Source organism: Camellia sinensis, chromosome 6, assembly GCF_055761805.1.
Source record: "Camellia sinensis isolate YWXY chromosome 6, ASM5576180v1, whole genome shotgun sequence".
NCBI classification, from domain to species: Eukaryota; Viridiplantae; Streptophyta; class Magnoliopsida; order Ericales; family Theaceae; genus Camellia; species Camellia sinensis.
Window position 1 is genome coordinate 171,312,660 of NC_138966.1, and position 23,685 is coordinate 171,336,344.

The following is a 23,685-nucleotide window of genomic DNA, read 5'->3' on the forward strand; positions in this document are numbered from 1 at the left end:
CATTGGGAGGGGAAATGATGAGGACCCTGCAGTGGCTGGAAAGGGGAGAGAAGGCCACCGCAATGGCTAAGAATGGGAAAAAATTGGTGGCTAAGCGACGTGAGTGAGCGAGGTTCTAATTGCAAATCTTAAATTTTTTATTGCATCCATTATATACAAGTGCTTTTTCAACAAACTGATATTTTTTTTTTCTTTTCTTGATTTATTTTAAATTTAAAAAATAGAAAAAAAAAATAGCATCTCCACAACTTGATAGAATGATCATTTTATGAGTGAATATCAGAGTTGATTAGACTTCATGATCAAAGATTTTTTCCCATCAAATAGTAGTGTAAGTGCTTGTCCAACGAAATGCTTCTCAGTTCAATCTATCTACAAGGAATTTGTCTCCTCTACTGGGCCAAGACTGAAAATTTCGCCTCTTATTTGGGGGAATCTTGCACCACACAGTTCAATTTTTTAGCTGGCTAGCTTGGCATGGAAGTGCTAAGGTGGCTGAACTTTTGCTTAAGGTTGGCATAAGGGACACGTTGGTTGCGGAGTGCCAGTTCTGTCGTGATGCACTTGAAACGGTGAACTATGTATACGGATAAGGTATATATCATGTGATACCTTCTACTATTATGATTGGCTTTGATAATAAATCTACTACATTTACATTCGATGTTTGGAAAACAATAGGGGCACATACATTTGTAATTAATGGAAGGTAGTGCCATGTGGTACCTATTAGTATACAAAAATTTCTCCATTTTTTGACTTTTCGAGATGTCTTTCTAATGACAGTTTTTATGATGATAAGAATTGGTCTTGTAACATTTTTTGCAACAAAATTTTAACATTTGAGAATGGAAAAGTTTAATCCTTGAAAATCATATATGTTGTAGTGCATCTATCAATACTCGTTCTAAGCTAAATTTTCACATTATTTCAAGCTTGACGTGTGCTTGGGTAGTGGGATGATCCACACATTAATCATTAAACAAAATAAAAGGAGTATATTAAACATTATATATATATCTACATTATGTTTATGATTAAAATAAGATCAAACTCTTAATTTTTTATATAATTTTCCCTCCATAATAAATACACAGATGATGCCAACTATTAGGGAGGTTGTATTTCCACACATCATTTACTTTATGTACAAACACTTAATGAATAAATTTTATATTACAATTTTACCCCTAAATAAATCTACTAATATAGACATAAGTATACACATCTCACCTCAAATTTAAGATCTCTTAGTACACGTCTTTGGAATTAAAAAACTCTTAGTACACTTCTATTAGAAGTCTAACATTAAATCCTAATTTTATTCTCTATTGTTTCTCAATCAACTTTCCGAAGTCTACATCTTCCTAAAATCTTCATCTTTTAAATTTATTCTTACCCAAACCTCACATTAGAAAACTAGCATCATAAGTTGCTTCAGAAGTTCAGGTCTGAAAAATCTACTCCAATTCAGAAGTACAGGTTTGAACAAATGAGAATGGTTCGGTTGTAGTCCTTCGAGAAAAAAAGTTTAATTCGGAAGTACAAATCCGAAATTTTATTTTTGGTTCACTAGTAGTCCTCCGAAAAAATAAGTTTAATTCAAAAGTACAAGACCAAATTTTTTTTTTTGGTTTGAAAGTTGAAGTTCAAGTGAGAGAAAATTGTTCGATTTACTGAACCTGTGGATTCTCATATGAAAAATCAATATCTGCACACTTTAATGGCAAACAACTCTGTTAATTATTTTCTTCAACAAAACCTAGTTTAATATTTTATTAAGATACATGAGTAGGTATAAAAAATAAATTATAAAAAAATAGTAAATATTAAAACATTAATAAGCAAAATTAAAATATTTTTACTTTTTATAAATATTAAAATAAAACATTAACCTTAGATCAGTTACTTTTTGAAACGCATTAGGTAAGGGACGCATGCTTAAAAGTTCTATATTGAACTACATCTAAAGTTTGATTGGCCAACTTGGTAATAATTAAGAGGTTGAGCCCCCACAACAAAAGCTTGTGAAAGAAATTGTTACTATTAATAAGTGATTAAATGTAACACTTAAACCATCCCTTTTGGAAACCCAAACCAACCCAATTTTTGGCCTACTTGAAACATTTCATCGAGCAATTCATGAAAAATTTATTTAACTAAGGCCAACTTCCCTATTTTGGAAAACAATTTTTTTATAACTCCCATCAGTTATTGCAATGCAAAAAGCAACATTACCTAATAATAGAACTTTAAAAATCTAAAAATCCCCTAAATTTTGATTTGTAATTAAAACAATTTTAAACAGTTAATAACAATCCCAATCAAACAATTAAAGACAAATCAATACAAAAATTTTACATGGAAAAAATCACAATTGGAGCGCCTCTAATTGTGATAAAAAATCACGGGCAAAAGCCACAAAACAATCCACTAAGAAGACATAAATGAATTATATAAATATACTTTCAATTACCTAGCGAATCTATACCCAAATCAAACCGACCCCTATGTGCCTCTTCCAGTCCCCATCTTCACCTCGGAATTGTCTTGCCCAATGTTGATTCCACAACGCCGATGTCGAATCACGATGATGAGCCACTCTGGAATCCACCAAAGCTTTAGGCCCGAATTTCATGGAATCCACCGAAAAACAACATTCTCTTTTGTATTGAATAAACAACTAATCTTTTGATGTATACTTCTTAAACCATGATTTGAATACTCAACTAAATGCCAAAGAAACCAAGCAAAATAACCCTAGATATAAACCCTAATATCCAAGGAGAAGATTTGGAAGCCATAACCCTAAAATCTAACTGAAACACATATTTATAGCAATCTGTTTTGCGATCTTCGGTCGAGCGCAAGAATGGCCGCTCGAGTGGACCTCGCTCGAGCGCAAGAAAGTTCACTCGAGCTTAAAATCCCAACTTCCAGTACTTTTGCAGATAGGTCAAACTTTTGGAACCAAACGTTCTCCGCTCGAGCACACAAACAGCCATTCGAGCGTAAAATCCCAACTTCGAGCGCTGCCCCCTGTACCCCTGTGAGCTAACCAGGCAGCTTGATCCCTGACATAGTCAGCGAAGTGGCAAATATGAAAGAATAAATTTCTGAAACATCTCTACAAGGCGTAATTCGGGTTGGATTCGCATCTAAAACTCATAGCCTCACTGAAATAAAAGATCGAATAAACTTACAACGGAAATGAATTTTGTCAAACAGGATTGCCAAGAATAAAAACCTAACAGAACTCATTTGAAATCAAGAAAAATCCAAACCCCAAAACCCATTTGAAATCAAGAACATTAAGCCCTCTACTTCAGGATTTTTTTAAGGTGAAAAAGTTTGACCCAATTGAATTTTACAATATTTCCTACAGCAAAATGAATAAATAAATAAAAATACTTGCTAGTATGTGCATAGAAAATAGTACAAAGAGAAGACCATAGAAACAGTAACTCAAAAGAAATTTATATAAAGTTTGGAAACTTAGGAGAGAAAAAAAATGATTATTTAAGTTACAAGAGAAAAGAAAAGAAATAATTGTGATTTCTCTCCTTCTTGTTTGGATAAGTAAGAAATAAAAGAAAAGAAATGATTGTGATTTCTCTCCTTCTTGTTTGGTTAGATTTCATAAGAGAAACGAAAAGAAACTGTTTTATGTTATATTACCAAAATAACCTTTTTATATTTTGAGGACATGGGTGTCAATTATTTTATTTCTTTTATTTTTATAGGGACAAAATTGATATTTTGAAAATATAAGAATTTGTTGGTTTCTTTTCTCTCCCAATCTCTTCACTTTTGGAAAGATTGAAAATGAGGGTTATAAGATAAATAAATTTGTCTCTGTTTCTCTCAATTTCTCCCAATTTCCCTCCATTTAAGTTATCCAAACAAGTAAAATAAATACATATCTGTCATTTTCTTTTCTTTTCTTTTCTTTTCTTTCCAAATCACTCAATCCAAACATAAACCCTAAACCCTAAACCTATAGTGATCTCCAAAATCACAATTTCATACTAATAAAAATCAGACATTAGAGAAAATAGGGCAAAAAAAAGTAAACCAGAACCTAAAATAATTAGGATTTTAACTTACAACAATTAGGGCAAATATTGTTCAATTAAAATGTTAGAGAGAGAGAGAGAGAGAGAGAGAGAGAGAGATGATGACTCACGTGCGATGGCAAACGAAAATGGTAGATGGAGGAGGGAGGTGGTGATGGATCGAACTCGGAAAAGAGAGAAACTTTCCCACTGTCTTTAGGTACAGAGAGAGATCGGTCTGAGTGGGAAAATTTTAGGAGGGAACGCGACAGAGGAAGGGAATTATAACACTAGCAAAATTAAATTAAATAAGGGTCCTGCAGTTAGCTCCTCATGAATTATTTTGGATCTCTCGATTTTTAGTTTTTTTATTACAATAATAATCTCAAATAAAATTACTAAAAAGGACATCATTAATCTTGAGACACCCTATCTCACAATTAAATCAACACATCCACTGCATCATGAATTAGGGTTTATGAGAATACTTACCTCCATCACCACCCATCCTGTAACGAGTTGAATCAAATTGAATTTTGCCCTTATTATTATTATTGTGGTGTCGTGCACCATTCTATTTAAATTGGTGAAAATAAATTGAATTACTTCTTGATTTCGACTTCGTAAGGCCCGCTTGGCAAAATTATTTTTTTTAGTTTTAGTTATAGTGATTCTTGGGTCTTGAGTAATAAATGAGATATAAATTCAGTTTTTGGGTTTTATTTGATTAGTCCATACTTAATCATTTTGGTTCATGTTGAATTATGTGAATGGTGGGGACCACCTTAAGTCTTTTAAAATTTATTTATATTTTAATCTCAGTTGGAGATTTATTTTAAACTATTAAACTCCATTCATTTTGGACTCAATTGATTAAATCATGATTCGTTTGTAACCATGTATTATTGTTGTTGTTATTATTATTATTATTTATTTTATAATCTTGAAAGAGTTACAAATATTTATGGTGTGCACCATCAAACGAAATATATTTTGTGGTGAGAAAATATTATATCTTTTTTTTTGTCATTAATGATGTTAAAATATACTTTTAATTGATATATATATATATATATATATGTATGTATATATATAGATAGATATTTGTATTCAAGAAAAAAAAAACCAATTTTGAAAGCAATAACACGTGGGCCCTCTCTATCTCCTCCCTTATTTCCTTTCTTTTTCATTTGTTTTGGCAGAACACTTTCTATTTTCTCATTTCTCTCTCTTTGGTCGCTCCCAACTCTCGATTTTCTCTCTCTCTCTCTCTGAATTTTTTTTGTTACATTTATCACATAAAATCTTTGATCTATCAAAATCTATTAGGTTTTAGACCATAGTTCTTAAGATTAAAGTGAAGAACTTAGTGAGAGCAACGTTTTGACCGGTGGAGATCGAAATCCAACAAAGACGAAAATTGGGATTTTTTTGCTTGTTTCTTCTTCTAGCTTGAGGTAGGAATTTTCCTACACTGCTTTATATACTTTTACTTGATTATATGGAGCTTAGAGTTGTATATAATTTAATTAGAATTTTTGGAAAATTTGGGATTTATTTGCTTAAAAGGAAAATTTTGAGAAAAATAAAGAGTTGATGCCCAAATTACAAAAGTGTAAACTTGGAATATGTTTGTAAGGTTATGAAAGAGTTATGTTTTAAATTTGAACAAAAACGGACTTCGATTCGATAGGTTTTGAAATATTTACCGGTTTGCGACCAAAAGAGCTTTTTTAAAGAAAATAAAGAAATTGCGTTTAACTTTTGGGGCTTTTGATCAAAATAGGATGTCATAGTTGAATAATGCTTGGAGAATGAGTTTGTAAAGAAAATGATGTTTTCTTGGGCATTAACGGTATTATTTTGCTTAATGTATCTGTTGGAATAAAATCGGCACAGTTAGAAATGGACCTTGAGAGGTTACCGGACGTGATTGTGATATGAAAACTAGTGTAGTTGTTCATATTTAATGAGATGTGGAATAGATTATATTTATCAAAATTTTTAGAATTTAATTGTTTAAATATCTGTTTAGAATATCTGTTTTGGGCTATCAGTGGAGGATAGCCATGATTATTGTAGAAATGCTTGAGACTTAGGTAAATTGAACCACATTTCTCATTTGTTGCATTGAACATTGTATGACATTCATTTCATTGGAAATGTGTCTGTTTTTGAGAAATATTTGGAAATGTATCTGTTTGCAAAAAGATGAATATTTGGTGAATCTAGGTAGGGGGTGTAGAACCGCGCGGTTAGGTGTCGAGCCTTCCAGTTTACTGGTAAAAATGACAATGATAGTGCATTAGGGCCTACTTGCAGACATTCACCTAGAGATTTATAGAGCCTGTATTCATGTAACATATATGATTTAAAATGAAAATGATTTTATATATGTTGTTGCATTTCAGCATTGCATGCTTTATAAAAAGAGAGATAAACTGTTTTATCATGAGCATGGCATGAGCATACTCCTCTTTAGTCTTGTCATGGTCCATATATTGTGTAATATATCTCTACTAGGCTGTGACTCACCCTATGAGGGAAACCATTTTAGGTACAAGTGCTATGCCTCTACCAAGACACTGATTTGGGAGGACACGAAGTTGAGGCTTCATTTTTGTTTTATGGTTATTTGTTAAATGTAAGCCCAGGGCTGTATTGCGTTGAGTTGAAACTCCATTTTGTGTAGCCAAGAATGTTCTTGGATAAATTTGTAAGTCTGTAGGGCACTTATTATCTGTTTGGCATCTATTTCATACTTGTTGTAAAATGCATGCTCGGGATTGGAACTGGGGCATTGAGATGTGAACAACATGTATTTGGCATTTGGGATTAAATGGAAATGGATGTATGGAATAGTTAGCTAGATATATGTGTTTGTCTATCAGGTGGGTTTGTTATATAAATAGATATACCCTACCCAATTTTTTTCGGGGTGTTACAACTTGGTATTAGAGTTACCGGGTTTGAATACTTAGGCTCGTGGGAAGTGGTTTTTACCACAGTGGGTTCATTTCGCTAGTGAGAAAAGTTGCATATCTTATGTGTTATGTGATAACATGTTATGTGACTATGTGGGTATAGGGTTAAACTTCTGAGATGTGATTTGCATCCATGAAATTCTTTGAGGTCCTTTTAGAAAAGCACCTGATCAATGCTATTTCTATTTGGAAGTCTTTGAATGTTTGTGGAATGAGTCAATATCTTGGAGGGGTAACTCGTATATGCTCTATGTGACTATGTGCTTATATGGTTTGCCTTATGTGGTGTAGATACATGTATAGGTTTATGTTTAATCCGTATGCAGCGTGTTAGAACTAGTGTGGAGTACTTACTTCTGAGCTAAATTCTGCCTCTTATATAAGATGTCATAAAGCGGAAGAGGCCGTAATAGAGGCACTTAGGGTGCCCAGGATGTTCTTATGTAGAAGGATACCTTCTCCTCAGGAAGAAGGTGTAACCTAAAGTAATATGGCTAGAATGAATGGTTAAGATGTTGTGGAATTAGTATTAAAGCGTAGATTAACTGATTTGTATAATTGTGGGTGTAAATGTGACCTTAAAATAATAGAGTTTGTGTTGTGTAGCGACTGGTTTGTTGCTATGAGGAGTTAATTATTTTTCAATTTTATATCAAGTTTGTAGAAGTGGACTAGATGAAAAAAATCTTAGAAGTAGAGTGAGTTAGAGATTAACCTTATTCTAATAGTTTGGTTTGGTTGTGACTTTAATAATGATTAAAGTAATCTAAGATAATATGGTTTGGATTGTTGACATTAGAACACGTAAAACTAGTTCTAAATTTTCTTGGGATAGACGAAGTTAGTTGTAGTTGGATTGTTTCACTTGGTTAATGGACTACTTGTGAGGTTACTGATAGGCCCGAGGCCAATTATTTTGTATGTGTTTGGGAATAAACGTAGTCTTAGCATGATAGAAATTATATCGTGTAGTAAGAGATGTGTTTCTTTGAGAGTTTGTTTTATTCATAATTTTGCTGTAAATCCTAAGAGGGCAAATGAGATAAATAATTTTGAAATAGATTGGCATGAGATTAAATTTGATTTGGGTTACGCTATTTGATGAGATTATTAGTAGTAACAACATTGACTCGTGAGTCGATATTTTAGAACATGTAGGCAAATTTCGAGTGCCTTCAAGATTGGTGGAGTCCATTGTCTCAAAGTTATAGTTGTTGATGTTCTTAAGTGCAATAAATGAGTGTTGAAGGACATGATGTGATAGATGTTGTGGAGTTGTGTTAGCAATCAATGTTTTTAGAGGAAACTTTTAAGATTACTTTTTGAGGATATTATAATTCTAAAGTAGGTGCTCTAGGATAATTAGTATGGTGGTAATTTGAGTATTTCTATGGGAATTTGTGCTTAACCCATCGAGAGTGATTGATGTTAACTTTTATAGTTACTTTTATGTATGAGTTAGAAATTGTGAAGATGAAAGGTATAGGAAAGTGTTTTGGATTAAATTTGGTGTGTGTCGTGATAGTATGGTTCATGTAATGGAAATAGAGATTATTTTGTATCTTTTGTCCTTTAGCTATAAGATTGTTTTGTATCATTGGAGTAAGAGTTATGAATCCCTTTTATTGATCTTTCATTTTGCTATAAGTGTGATAACCCTGTTTCGTTTTGTGCTAATTGGTCCTTAATATGAATATGATTATGTGTTTAATGTGATTTTGTGTGCCATTATGTGAAAATATATGGCTGTGAATTTCTATCTGTTCACCGTAGGAATATCTGTTTGACTATCTGCTTTGGAAATTAAATTGAAGGCCCTATCGGCTACAGAAACTGAAATCTATTGCGCCTTTGTGATTAGCGTAATTTTTAGAGCTTACGGTGAAATTTAATTGGAAATTGATTCGGATAAAAATAAATAGATTAAATTGGTGCTTTAGTGCTCAATTATTTAATTCAAATCAATTGTGCCTATGAGAGCACATGTAAAGGGCCTTATTATAATTGTTTTCTCCTTTTATATCATATGGCTGGTTTTAAATCTAAGAAGAAAAAGAGAGAACCGAACTAGAGAGAGAGAGAGAGTAGGAGAATCAAAGTTTGATCTTGAAGGCTTGGAAATTTGAAGTCTAACTCTAGATTTGACCATAGATTGGAAGAATTGAGCCTCTAGGTAAGTGAATTCGTGAGTTTAATGTTGTAAATTGTGAATTTAAGTTTGATTAATGGTCAAGAACATGAGTTAGTTTGATCATAAGGGAATTGGGTTGATTTTGTTGAATTTGAAGTCATGGAATGCTTGCATGTGCATAACAACCATGAATTTGATTAATTGAGCATGAAAAATATGATCCATGTAAAATTGTGGCTAGAATCCATACTTGTGACCACCATTTGTACAATTTGAGTTGAAATGGAAGCCATATCTCACATGCATGTACCATTCATAAGAGGTATGAGCTTGAATGTATGAAATTGTTATGTTGAAAGTAAATTTGGTATAGATTAGGACATGTATGTGATTAATTTGTGAAATTGAGCTCCATTGTGTTGTAATTTGGTGTTTGTACCATGTTAGTACATGTATATATGAAGTTCGAGCAAAAAATTATGAGTTTGGAACCTTTGGAGGTCGAATTGAGCTCAAGAACAAATTCTGGAAAAACCAGAATTCTTGATTTCCACACGAGCGGGGAAACCGCCGCTCGAGCGTGAAATACGAGCACCCAGCATATTTTGCAGACATGGCTTCCGCTCGAGTGGGGAAGTTCATGCTCGAGCGGGGAGCTGTGTAGACAGATCTTCAGCTCGAGCGGCTGAGTTCGCGCTCGAGCGTGAAATTGATGTAACAAGTACTTTTGCAGATCTTATGGGTCCGCTCGAGCAGGGAAGTCCACGCTCGAGCGGGGACCATGTTTTCTGAAATTTTGAAAAGACATTCTGTGTTTCGTTTTCTGTTCTCTTTCACTTCTAAGTACTCTTAGGCATACATTGAGCATTGTAATTGAGTTAAAGAGATAAGAATGAAGCCTCAAGAGGAAAATGTGAATTTATAACGGATTTAATTGTTTGTGACCCTTTTGTGTTCATGGAATGTGTAGGGTCGAGCTCCAGGGCAAACCAACTAACCGATCACTGTGAGTAATGGCTTAACAAGATATTTGAGATATGTTATTGTCCAATTGTTTACTTCTATGAAAGTTTTGTAAGTTTATTAATTTGAATGGTGGACAACGATTGACATGAACGATTGGGCCGAAGGCCGATTGATATAAATGATTGGGCCGAAGGCCGATTGACATGAATGATTGGGCCGAAGGCCGATTGACATGAATGATTGGGTTGAAGGCCGATTGATATAAATGATTGGGCCACAGGCCGATTGACATAAATGATTGGGCCGAAGGCCGATTGACATAAATGATTGGGCCGAAGGCCGATTGATACAAGCGATTGGGCCAAAGGCTGTCTACTGTAACTGTTCCAAAGATTGCCTATGTATCTTTCTTATTCGATATTATTCACTGGGCTTTCACTCACACTCATTCATGTACATGTAGGTGAGCCAAGGGAAGTCCAGAACCAGCCTCGGTGAAATTGTGAGAAACAATCCAAGTTTTGAGGAGTCAGCCCAAACATCTCACGTACGAGACTGTCTTCGCCTTTGTCCTTTGTTCATAGTTTTGTTATGTTGGCGAAAGCATTGGACTACTTTTGTATGTAAGTCTTGGGTTCGACTGACTTAAACTTGTATGATCCTATATGTACAGTGTTCTGTGTTAGTACATATTTTGATGTGAGTTATTAACATATAAATGTTTGGAATGTTATGGTGTGCATATAAGCACAGCTCTATGGACAAAGTTTTAAATTTGCTTCGGATTGGCCCCTTTACTCTGATGAGCTTTGTTTTATTGGTTTGAGGCCGTAGGTAATCTTGTGATTACTGGCCGGTTATGGCCTTAACCCATGGGGGCGGGTTTGGGTCGTGACAATAAGTGTGGTAAGAATTCGTGTTGTTGGTATGTTGGTCTAATTTTACCATTGAGTTCAATTTGATGAGTGTATTTGACTTTAAGTGGTAAGTGTTTCTTAATTAAAATGCATTTAGTTTTGCCTAACAAATTAAGAATCCTGGATGAGATTGCAGATAACTAAGTATTGCTAACTGACTGTTCAATGTGAGGTGTATAAATTTGAACAGGAAGATGTTTCAAGTAATGATAAAAAAGGGGTGGTTTAAAAAATAAAAAAGACAATCTAGTTTTAGCCAGTTAATCTATGATGTTAGGAGGGGTGAACCAAATACAACCATAACCTTTGGCATTATTTGCATACAATGGCTACTCTCACACAAACTTGTATTCCCATGATTGCCAGGCCAAGGATTTCACCATTGAACCAAGCAATGCTGATTGAATGGTTCGAAAAGTACAAAACTTTGAAAGTAAAAGAAAGGGGGAAAATTTAAGAGGAAGTGGCACAAAGAGAGAATTAAATCCATGCACATACAAAGAAAAGTAATGGCCACAATATGGAGCCTTTGTTAACATAACAAACCATACTGAAATTTTATTGGCAAGAAAATATTTACTATAAAAATTATGAGTCTGTAAATAAAAATAGATTCTCGAGTTTGGCAAAAACAAGCAAAATGTACCCACTTGGATCTGAATTGATTCTTCAGGTGTTAAGAGCATTGGCTTTCCATCAACCGGTGATTGCAATAAGATAATTAAGCCTCAGTTACCAGCAACATCAAAAATAGAGGTGGATTCCCATACTTGGTAAGTTTAAGAGTGAGAACTAATAAAACAAGAAGAAGAAAATAAAATAAAAAATAAAAACTCATAAAAGTTGTAACTAATACAACAATAGCTAAGTAATTGAGCACTGATGAGAATGCTTTCTACTATAACAAATGCATTATTTGCTAGCATCAGATACAACACATAATGATGAAAAAAATCATAACCACAAGACAACTTTCCTGAATCCTAAAATAACCAGAAGCATCTCAAGGAAAATAACCTTTCAATGTGTTTCATTAATCAAAACATAGTTAGGGTATATCTATCCCTTAACTCATTGATCTGGTTCCCAGTTTGCTCAAAAGCTCATGCAAAGGAAGACAAAGAATACATACATGCAAGCTCATGTTGCATTTGTTTGTAGACAATCATGTAGTTGACTACAAGACTAACAATTGGAAAAGAACATTACACAAAATCATGTAAACAAAAAATGGCTAGAACCCAACATAGTCTCATCTCTCTCTCTATATATATATGGTATTGGTCCCACCATGACTCAAATCACATTCTCAAACTAGCGAACTTGAGCTTTTACCCTTGAAACAATACTCTAACTACATCGGTTAGTTGCTGAAAACAAACATAAACGATTTTATCCTAAGCGACCCACCCATCCCAGGATGTGAAAAAAGCCAACAAACTATACAAAAAAGTCAAATATTCCCCTTTCTCTCTATTTGCACATTTTTCATAAAAGGCCAAAAAGTCATCCCAAACATACTAGTTTTTTTTTACCTCATATCTTAGCCGAAAAGCCAAAAAGTTACTAAAGTAGCATGTTCCCAAACAATACCTAAATGGTTGTGATGCTCTAGTATAACTAAATTTACTAATAGATTTGTCAGCATAACAAGTTTGGAGCAACATGAAGTCATATATATGTATGTATAGATTTACATGTAAGTAGCTGCTCAAAAAAAAAAAAAAAAAAAAAAAAAGACTTACATGTATGTATAGTATAACTAAATTTACTGATATACATTAGTCAACATTAAAAGTTTAAAGCAGCATGAATCGTATAAGTGTATATGCAGATTTGGATGTATGTATGTATAAACAGATATTTATCTACAAGAAAAAAATTATCCACAAGCTTGGTTAACATAATACAAGTACATCAACATTAACATCATAATAAACAGTGGCTACACTAGTAAATACAAAGAAAAAGTACCTGAAATGTGACACCTTTTTCAGTAATGTCAACCAAATGCAATAATGAGACCTGGAATCATCAATAAAAAATATGCTTATTGCATTTATTATCACTGCTCAAACCTATTGGAAAAATAAAATCCATAAAGATTGAATCACCAAGGCAACGGACTTTATAGCATGAAACCATCACAAGCAATGTTTAAACATTTTGAGTTTACCAAAAACCGCCATACTTTTTAGTTCTGACAACTAATCATGGAAGTATGAAACACTTGCTGCAACTTGTGGCACTGCATCTCATAACTATAATATCTACCACTCAAAACAACTATAAATAAATATTATAAAATGGGTCCATTCACATGGTTTTCTTTGTTGCAAACTTGCAATACTAACAATTCAAGCTCAAAGCTACATATGTTTCCAATTTTGAGTGATCATCCACATCTTCTGAAAATTTCTACTCCATCTAGTTTGTCACATGAAGATGTAAGGGCAATAATCTCATTGATTTTTTTTTTCTTTTCCCCAAGGTCCCCTTGATGAAGAAAACATGACAGCTTTCTAAAGTAATTTCATATACATTTACAATAATGTAGTGGTGAGGCAGTGCATCACGCACATGATCCATAAGGCATAGTAACAGGACTTTAATTCAAACATTTGGCATCCACATCCTATACACCAAATAACAAGGTTCAAAAGACAAGGCAGGGACATGATACACATGAAGCAATGCAGCATGTATGTAGCCCAGAATGCATGCTGAGAAAACGTCAAATTCAATTTTTAGCATCATGTAAACCAAAACAAAATAGATCAAGAGTCAAAACAGGGACATGACACAATGAGCAAATGTGTTCCCCCAAGTAACTCAACTAAATAAGAACACTATGAGCAAATTTGTACATAGCATGTAAAATCAGTCTATGTCAACTTACAGCTAATAAATTTACTCCTCAGAAAATTTGTACATTGCCAGTCAAAATATGCTCAAGGCATTACCTGAGTCGCATATGATGAGCTTTCCACCAGGAACTTGACATACTCTTATTTTTTTAAATCAAAAATTAACTTTTCATGGTCCAATAATGCTTGTTGTCTTTGCATATCTTCCGGTATTCTTTCTTTTTTCCATTTCATCTCCTTTATTTGCTTTTCCATTTCAGAATAGTTGAAAGGTAGATTTGACGTCCCGCAACTTGTAGGGAATTTCATATCAATGTCTTCCTTTCAATGAGAAAGATTCAAAAGGAAAGATGCACCAACAGGGAAAAATATCAAAATTATAGTTAGAATTTCACAACTGCATCAAGATAAAGACATACAAATTTGATTTGATGACAGTAGAAAGATAATAGACATCTAGTCCACTAGCCAAGCCAATGATGCAAGGAAAAAAGTTTCAGAGCAATTTTCACTGATAGAACCATTAGAAAAAATTCTACACTTGGCCATGCTTTGCTTAGTGATCAAATGTATTATTAGAATTATTTAACTTTTACCCTGTCCTCCATCCCAAATAGGGGATGGGTCCAAAAGGGTGTTTTACACTAAGTAGTTCCTAAGAGACATTTTATCAAATAGTTTGAAGGCAAGAAAAACAGACATATATATAGGCAAATTGGTACAAACGTATACACATCATTTCATATACACATACAAACAGGTACAAACATATAGATCTACAAATTCAACAAAAGTTCATAGTTTCCTCTACAATGTGCAAATGATTATTAGTACCTTCAAGATTCCAAGTACTCTAGTGACATCTTCCTTCATGAGTTTCTTCCTCAAATCCTTACAATACATCAAACTTAGAGCCTCAATGTAAACTTCAACATTATCATAGTCAGCAATCTCGACAATGTAGGGGTTAGAAGTTCGCTGCTGCTTCGACCACCAATCGGAAAGCTTAACCGCGAAGAATCGACTGTGAGCAACCAAGATCTGCGGAGAGAGAGATTGATCTGATTCAGGGAGGGGGGAAAAATGAAGAACTTAACTAATTAAAATACCTGTTGTAGACGTCCCCGAACGCCCCGAGAGGGTGAGCTCCCGTTCTGTTCATTTGGGGTCACTACAGCTCGAACTCTTAAATGTCGCGGTTCCTAATCTGAACCAAAGAGTCCAAATCCGGCAAATCATTTTGAGAAACTGATTTTTGAAAAAGTAGTGCCAAACATGGACTGCTTTGCCAGATACAGAGTCGCCACCTAAATATTTTATTTTGGGAAATTTAGGAAACCCTGACTCGGTGCCAAAAGGCCACGTGTCCGTCATCACCAAAGTTGCCTCGGCTCGGGAACTTGGGTACGATTGGGGAAGGTCACTTCGTGAGCACCCCCGCTCGCCCGGTCAAAGACCGGCCTCTACTAACCATGATATCAATTTTTGAAAACATTGTGAGTTCTTATTCCGGTTATTTAGCCTAGGTTACTATGTGATGCTCACAGCATACAAGTATAGACTGGATCGTCTGAATTGGAACAAAACATTTCATGCTTGTTTTTTAAAATGGTTTGCTACCCGCAGGTAGGCTTGAAACATTTGATGATTTATTCCAATTCAGATAACCCAACCTTCACCCACAGGCATTCAGGCAGGTATATCAGATAAGCACATAGCCTCATGGTAAGCATGCTATTCATGGCAGCACTCACACGCATGCAAGGATGCTAAAGCATAAAGCTTACCGAGTACTCCAAGCCAACATAGAGATTACATTAGAAATCATGTATGATCCTAAGTATACAGAAATGCTTAATGCAACACATGCAAAAATGCAAACTATAGCAAGCTCGGCTATTCTAAACATGTCATATGAAATGCTACAATTAACATGTATTCAATTTGGAATTGAAAGTACAATGCAGTTAGTATGATGCGCCGAGCCCGGTGCATGCAAAACAGATGAATGAATGCAAACATGCTATCATACTGTATGCTAATTGAAATATGCCCTAATCTAACCATTATAAGCGGATAAATAAAAGGGAGAAAGACGTGGGGTTGGAAGACATACATCACACTCACGCACACTTATTACAGTTGTGCCCCCGCGCAGAGGGTCCGAATAAATATACAGTCCCGATATTACAGTCCCGAATAAAAGAATGTTACAGTCCAAAATATTACAGAATCCTAATTAATTAACAAATTAACTAAGAAAGCAAATAAACTGGCATGCAAGCCAGGGACTGCCTTGCTTCTGATGGATGATGCATGTCCGGATTGTCTTGCGCGGAAATCCACCGGAATGCCCGAATTAGCCTCTGTTTACACCTGTTCTTGAAATGCGTGCCAAGTCCCAAAAGTTGCTGACTCTGCGTTTTGCTGCAACAGAGAGCAGGAAAGGGGCATAGCAATATATTTGCACAGATATATGCATGTCTCGATCCTCGTGCCACCAATCACGCATACCGAGGCATGATGGCCGAGGAATCGAAATACATAACTCAATATAGGATGAATGCACATGAAACTACAGCTAAAACCTAACTCCATCATGGATAATCCGGAGTGTCGGCGACTGGGGAATTGAGACACATTCCGTCACTCGGAGTACGAAATGTACCTCGTTTCCCGTGCCTGGGCTAACTCCTATTCCGGACATGATGCAATATGCATGATATGGATGAAATGCGACTAAGATACAATCCTAACATACACGATGCTATGGAAAATGAGATGCTTCGAAATACGTGCACGCGGGCACGTAAACCGAGAAAATGACATGTCTCGAAATACGTGCACGCGGGCACGCAAACCGAGGCGATGATATGTGTCTCGAAATACGTGCACGCGGGCACGCAAACTGAGGCGATGATATGTGTCTCGAAATATGTGCACGCGGGCACGCAAACCGAGGCGATGATATGTGTCTCCAAATACGTGCACGCGGGCACGCAAACCGAGGCGATGATATGATGTGATGAAATGATACGGAAACATGATATGGACTTATACCAACATGAGTGAGCCTCAGCCACACTCACATGGGATGCCGACGGATGAAAATGAAGTGCCTCGAAATGCGTGCGCACGGGCACGCAAACCGAGGCGGTGACGAAATGCGATGAAATGACATGAAAACATGATATGGACTTATACCAACATGAGTGAGCCTCAGCCACACTCACATGGGATGCCGTCGGATAAAAAAGGAGTGCCTCGAAATGCGTGCACACGGGCACGCAAACCGAGGCAATGACAAAATGTGATGAAATGACATGAAAATGACAAATGGGCTTATACCGACGTGAGTGAGCCTTAGCCACACTCACATAGGATGCCGGCGGATGAAAATGAAGTGCCTCGAAATGCGTGCACACGGGCACGCAAATCGAGGCAATGACAAAATGTGATGAAATGACATGAAAATGACATGCAATCATTCTAATGGAATTTCAGCAGTAAAATATGGGGGAAAACAGTCCCGAAATGAGGCGAAATGACATGAAATGCAAGGAATTGTCCCGAAATGCGAATTTAGGCACCCGAAATGGCCTATAGCTATGCCAAACATGCACAATATGGACATGCAATGCAAAGACAGAAGCTAGACAGTCCCAAGAAGGGCACTTTCACAGTTATAAACATGGCCAAACAGCAAGCATAGGTATGGCAAAAGTGGCATGCAAGAATAGGGGCCAAAAGAGGAGTAATGAAGCAAGTGGTATAAGCAAAACCCAAACTGAAAAATTTCCTTCTACAAAACTGAAGAGGGACCAAAAATATGAATATTTACAGTATATGGAAGCCTCAAAATCAGTATACAAACATGCTAAAAGTGTGATGCAAAATTAGGCTCAAAAGTGGCTACAACATGAAGTATACAAAATAATCACCAAAAAACCAAAGACCCTTAATAAAACATGTAGAATGGACCAAAATAAGCACTTTTCCAGAACTGTAAAATGGCCAAAAACAAAAGCATGGTAGGCTAACTAAACATGCAAGAATGGGGAATAAAAGAGGGATATAACATGAAGTGACCTATGGAGGCCCCAAACCATGAAAGGACCTAAATGAAACATGAATTATGGACCAAAATAAGAACTTTTTCAGAACTGTAAAATGGCCAAAAACAAAAGTATGATAGGCTGCCATTGCATGCAAGAATGGGAAGAAAAGAGGAGTATAAAGGTAGGTACAACATGGAAGTCCCAAATGGTGTTGAGCCCTTCTTCAATGTTGAAGAGGGGCTCAAAATAAGCCTCATATCAGTTTACAACATGCTCGAAAATAAATTTCTCATGGGTCAAAAATAGTATGCAAAATTATGACATATAAGAGGATCAATGAAGCAAGTGTATTATGGAGGGCTCAAACAGGGTTGAGCCCTTAATGAAAAGTGAAGATGAGCTCAAAATAGGGCCCTTTTCAGTTAGGGCCGGAGCTTGAAACAAAAAGAAAGTGGGGCTTAGAAATAGATCAAGAAAGAGGGTCAAAAGGGTAAAAGTGTTACTTACCCTTGAAGACTCAAACTTTTGTTGCTTCTTGGATGAATTTGCAGCTTCTTTGACCTTTGAAAAACCTTCCTTGTTGCTGGAAATGAGGTGGTGGTGGTAGAGCTTGGTGGTGTAGAAGGAATGATGGTTAGGGACTTAGGGTTTTTTGAAGAAATGAGAGCTATGGAGATGGAGTTCTATATGGGAGCTTGAAGAAGAGTTTTTCCAACCCCAACAAAGGAGGCCACCAGCTGGTTATAAGGGTTCAAAAGGGGGTGTAAAGGTGGGGGAAAAGGAGAGCAAAATTCCCCCACAAAATATCCCCCGGATAAATATCTTGTCTGGGGGATATTACCCCACAGCTGTAAAGTGCACAGTGCAAGGAGCACGGCCGGCCTCTCACTTTTGTTGGAGGTGGCCGGCCGGCCACACCCCCTAGCCGGCCGGCTAGGGGTCAAAAGGTTCAATGAGATTTTCTGGCTGGCCAGCTATTGGGGAGGTACTCCCATGTATGTACAACACAACCATGTAGTTAAAATTCCAAGAAAGTGGGTCTAAGGGGTTCAACATTAGCTCGGAAAGAGGGGTTCAAAAGGGTCAATTTGAATTACTGGCCGGCCATGAACTTTTAGGGGCCTCCCATGTGTGTAGATCACAGATATGTGGTTCAAAGTTCAAGAAAAAAGGTCCAAGGGGTTCAACATTAGCCCGGAAGAAAGGGGTCAAAAGGGTCAGGTAACCTTAATGGCCGGCCACCAACTTTTAGGGGCCTCCCATGTGTGTAGATCACAGATATGTGGTTGAAAGTTGGCAACACTAACCCTAGGGTGTTCAACATTAGCCCGGAAGTTGGAAAAACGGGCGCCGGGAGGCTCCGGAGGAGAGATAACTGGCTGCTGCAACAATTGCTGGCCTCCCACCCTTCAGTGACCTTTCCAGTGATAAAGCAGAGGTACCTGCCAAAAATGAACGGAAACCGTTGCAAAACGAATGTTCGGGAGCCAAAACACGCAGTTCGGGGTCCCGAAAATGGGCTGTTAAACACCGAAAGTGGCGTTCGGCCACGAAGTGGATTTCTCAGACCCCAGTGTCCCTCAAAAGGGATGAAATAGGAAGTATGCCAAAAATCAGAGCAATAGGAGATGGTTAAGCGGTCCCGAACCGAGGCACACGGCCAACGGTCCCGAAAACCGGGAACCGGACTCCGAAATGGGAAAAATGGCCTACGGCCACCAAATGTAGCCTACGGACATTGAGAGACGGTCTACGGGACCTCTCCCTTCCCTCAGGAAAAGAAACATAGAAAACCGAGTCTGGTTCGCAAACCGAGACAAGGCACAGAAGAAGGTTCGGAAGTCCGGAGGCAGGGCTCACGGCCGCAACTCTGAAACTTCTGAACAAGCACATTATGCAACATCACCAAGCGCTCAATCGGTGACGTCTGAGTCTTAAGGTCGGTCAAAAATGGGGTGTCTACAGTTGCCCCTCTTTGACAGAACGCGAAAGTCACAAGTGACGGGAGTGAATGTCAAAGCCTAGAGACGACCCATTTTTGACAAGGTCTAAGACTTAGACAAACATACGGAATAAACAGAGATGTGCCCGTAGGCATGCCCGCAGGCAGGGGGCGAAATGCAAATGATATGCAAGAAGCCTAAGGTAACCCAATGATCGTGCAAATGCAGCAAGCTGTAATGAAGCAAGTATTCGCAAATAGATGCAACTGTTTTAAGCAAGAATGCAAAGCAACAACTACATTTCATGCAGTTTAAGAATGCGGAGGATTATTCAATCCCCGCCACGTCTCACACGGAGAAGATACGATACCTGCGCGATTCGTCTGGTCGCACCAGCCTCAATTGAACCGTACATACAATATCGTGCCTGCAAAAGAGAGAAATGCAACAAGCACAATATGCTAACAACATATATTTAATGTAATTTCGAAAGTTCGACATACGCAGTGCCGGTGAGTGACTGCATCGCAATGCAAGAATGAAACATGCGTGACAACGCATGCTCAAACACAGAGGCATGCCAATAACAAGAAATGTGCATGACAATGTGAGTATGCTCATGAGAATGCAAGTTATGCGCACGATAGTACAAAACTAGCATAAATCAGGGTGCTCATTCGTCATGAAACAACGAGTACGGAAATGCGTGTTTCGGCGAAGGTAACTCAATTACGGCCTCTGATCCGCTTCCCTGAAAGGTTACAACTCATTCAAAAAGGATACACTTGGATTTCGATGGATGATGATGATACACATGTCGGAACTTGAAGCCGAAGCCCCGACGGAGCGATTTCGCGACCGGAAGTGTACTTTTCTTGAACTTTTTCAGGTCCCGGGAACTCCGATCTTCCTCAAAATTTGCAGAGAGCTAGGTGAGCATGTGAGGAACATGGCCGGCCATTTATCTTCCCAAGGGGGGGTGGCCAACCGATTTCTAATAAAGCTAATGGCTGGCCGGCCATTTCTGCAAAAAGCAGATAGCTGGCCGGCTAGAAATAGGGGCCGGCCGGCCATGTGCTTTATCCGGGGGTATTTTGGTCTTTTTCCCTCCTTTTTGCATGCTTCTTCAATCAAGGCTTAAGGCCTATAAAAGGCAGCCGAGTCCCCCTTCTTTTCTTGCATTCTACAACACTTTTCTCTCCAGATCTGAGTTTCACGCGCGTTTTCCAACGCCCCGCGCAAATTGTTTCCGCAAAAACACTCAGTTTCAAGCATTTTGAAGCGATTAAATTCCGGCTTCGGAGCTTCTTCTTGCACTTTCACCACTTGAGGTAAGTCTATCTTAATATTTTGAATATTTTCTCGAGAGTTGACTTTTGTTGACTTTTTATTTCCCGAGAGTTGACTTTTGTTGACTTTTTCTATTTTTCGCTCATTTTGCTCATTTTTGCTCCCTTTTGCAGACTCTTTGGAAATGGCGGGCAATTCTCCTCACGGCGGAGGTTTTCCAGGTGCCGACGATGATTTCGATCCCATGACTCTACCTCCGAGGACCCGGCCTTTCATTCCCGGGAGGTACCGTCCGCCAGCACACGTTCTTCCGCGCGCTGTCTTCCGTCATTTTACCAGTTTTGACGAGGGAGCACCCGGGGATCTGCTTCTCAGAGAGCCGGAGCAGCATCTCTCTCATGAGGCCCGAGAGGTATTTACCTCATCTTCTGTATTTTACATAGATTTTGCACCTTTGCCATGCTTGAACACACAGTTTAGCTTATGACATAGTACTTTGCTTGCATCTTGAACATGTAGTTTCAACACTTGAATTTCTGAACACTCGGCTCATTAATTAATTGCGAACACACAGCCCACATTAGAACACACGGCTCAAACACCGATTTGTCGAACACACAGCCCGAATTCGAAAGTGAACACACAGCCCACACTTTAAATTTTCTGAACACGCAGCCCAGATAGATAGTGAACACGCAGCCCACAAGTTAACTGAAAGTTGAACACGCAGCCTAAATTTCAAATTTTCTGAACACGCAGCCCAGATAGATAGTGAACATGCAGCCCACAATTTAACTGAAAGTTGAACACGCAGCCCAAATTTCAATTTTCTGAACACGCAGCCCAGATAGATAGTGAACACGCAGCCCACAATTTTACTGAAAGTTGAACACGCAGCCCAAACTTCAAATTTTCTGAACACGCAGCCCAGATAGATAGTGAACACGCAGCCCACAATTTAACTGAAAGTTGAACACGCAGCCCAAACTTCAAATTTTCTGAACACGCAGCCCAGATAGATAGTGAACACGCAGCCCACAATTTAACTGAAAGTTGAACACGCAGCCCAAACTTCAAATTTTCTGAACACGCAGCCCACAATTTAACTGAAAGTTGAACACGCAACCCAAACTTCAAATTTTCTGAACACGCAGCCCAGATAGATAGTGAACACGCAGCCCACAATTTAACTGAAAGTTGAACACGCAGCCCAAACTTCAAATTTTCTGAACACGCAGCCCAGATAGATAGTGAACACGCAGCCCACAATTTAACTGAAAGTTGAACACGCAGCCCAAACTTCAAATTTTCTGAACACGCAGCCCAGATAGATAGTGAACACGCAGCCCACAATTTAACTGAAAGTTGAACACGCAGCCCAAACTTCAAATTTTCTGAACACGCAGCCCAGATAGATAGTGAACACGCAGCCCACAATTTAACTGAAAGTTGAACACGTAGCCCAAACTTCAAATTTTCTGAACACGCAGCCCAGATAGATTTGCATGTAGTTTATTTCACTTTATCGGCATACAGCCCATTTCATCTCATTGGCATACGGCCCATTTTATTTCATTGGCACACAGCCCCTTTCATTTCATTGTTGATACATGTATTCATTTTGAATGCAGGTTTGCTCCCGCAGTGTGCGGGGATATGGTTCTACCAGTGCGCGGGATTGGTATGCCGAGCTCCCGGAGGGTGTTCGAGACTTAGTCGACTTGGCAGGGTTCGGGCCCTTCTGCGTCGGGTTGTCACGTTGTCCTTCCAGGAGGACATTGATGGCAGCTTTGGTAGAGAGATGGTGGGACACCACCAATTCCTTTCATTTCTCTGCTACCGGGGATATGACCATGACCCCTTTTGACTTCGCTGTATTGACCGGCCTTGACGTTGGAGGTTGGTCCATCCCCTACGATGAGGATATGGGCGAGTGGGAGGCCGCCTGGACATATCTATTGGGGGCTCACCCACCTGTTGACAGGGTCTCTGGGAGAGTCCGATACACTTGGTTCTCTTCCCATTTTCAGCGGGCGGAGATGGTGCCCGAGACTCCCGAGGAGACGGAGCAGTATGCCCGTGGTTTCTTGATGTTCCTCTTCGGGACTACCCTGTTCGCCGACAGAGGGAACACAGTTGGGCTATATTTGCTGAGCGCTCTAGTCGACCTATCACAGGTCCATCGATACGATTGGGGTGGCGTCGGCCTGGCTACCCTTTACTTTTATATGAGCGCGACCTCCCGCCGGCGGGGCGATTTGTTTGGCGACTATTGGAGAGCCTGGGAGGTACTTTCTGTCCCCTTGATTTACATTTCTGCTTCTCATTACTTGTATATCACACACACAGCGCACTTTTACAGTCTGTATTTTGCTCTCAGCATTTCGTACTTGCATTCCACACTGCCTTTCTCAGTTATGGGTCTATGTATACTTCCCATCATTAGCCCCAGAGCTGGAGGTGGTAGGGATTCC